The sequence below is a fragment of the Schistocerca serialis genome, chromosome 3, assembly GCF_023864345.2.
Source record: "Schistocerca serialis cubense isolate TAMUIC-IGC-003099 chromosome 3, iqSchSeri2.2, whole genome shotgun sequence".
NCBI lineage: Eukaryota > Metazoa > Arthropoda > Insecta > Orthoptera > Acrididae > Schistocerca > Schistocerca serialis.
Window position 1 is genome coordinate 826,053,446 of NC_064640.1, and position 1,194 is coordinate 826,054,639.

A 1,194-nucleotide genomic window follows, 5' to 3' on the forward strand; every position below is an offset into this window, starting at 1 on the left:
TGAGATCCTTTTGACCTATGGCAGCGCCATCTAGCGGGCCAACCATAGTGCCATCTGGTTTTCCCCTTCAAGCTAGACTAGTTTCGTTCTTTGTAGTTTTCTTCGTTTGACGCTTATTTCGTGAGATATTTGGCCCGGTTACGATCAATGGACCATCCTGTATATGAGTATCTGTTAGTACTGACTTAAGGGTTAACGACCATATAAACTCGAGCCTTGGGAAGAAAGATGCAAGACTGGTATTTAAAGGAAGAGTTTCATCGATGCATGGGCGTCCGTAGAAATTTACCTAAGTATGAATGTAAGGGGGGATGAGTTCAATTAATAGACGTTTCAGTTTAGAAGCGAAGAATACCATCTTCTCTGTGAGAAAATACCGGTAATGAGAGAGTCGAAACAAGGCACTCGATTGTGGAGGGCTGATTTCTTTCCTTTGAGGTTCTTTTCTCTTCATTGTTTTTAAACTGACTGCTGTTTTGCTTAAGGCTAAGGGTAAGGCTATATGGGCGTTTTTCACTGTAGCAGTTTTAGGAAAAATGCCGCAACGTTTTCTTACCGCAGATACGTGGCTATACCATACGTTAAATAACGAGTTTTGTGCAATAAAGGACACAGGTTAGGGAGCATACCGGCTACACCATGTATTGTTGACGTACCGGGTGGTTATAATTAAACTTTCCCTACTTAAAACGTTATAACACGGAACTAACTATCAATCTTGGCAGCGTTAATGTCAAGTACATGGGAAAGAGAAATAATACAGATTCACTTCAACTGAAACACTTTTAATGTGCTGCTATCTTTACATAGCAGCATAACATTCGTACCTGTACCATTACTGCTACAAAAGGATCTCAATATTTCACTATTTCACTGTCACACTTCCCACAATTTGCATTTTTTACCACAAAACTGTAACTTTTTTTCGCTTGATCACTATGAACAACCACACTAGACGCCATCTTGCCTGAGTATGTTGTCAACTAATTTCCAAGTGATTTATTTAATTATTCTGGAGTTTGAGATAAAATATCTCTCAAGTTCATTGTCTATTATATATAAAACTTTATCATATACTAAATATTTGAAACCAGTTGGTTATACAGTTTCCAGACTATCTTTATCCAGCAAATCACAAACCTATTAATCACGATGTTTTGGCAGCTTTCGAATTCTACCAAGAAAAGCAGAGTC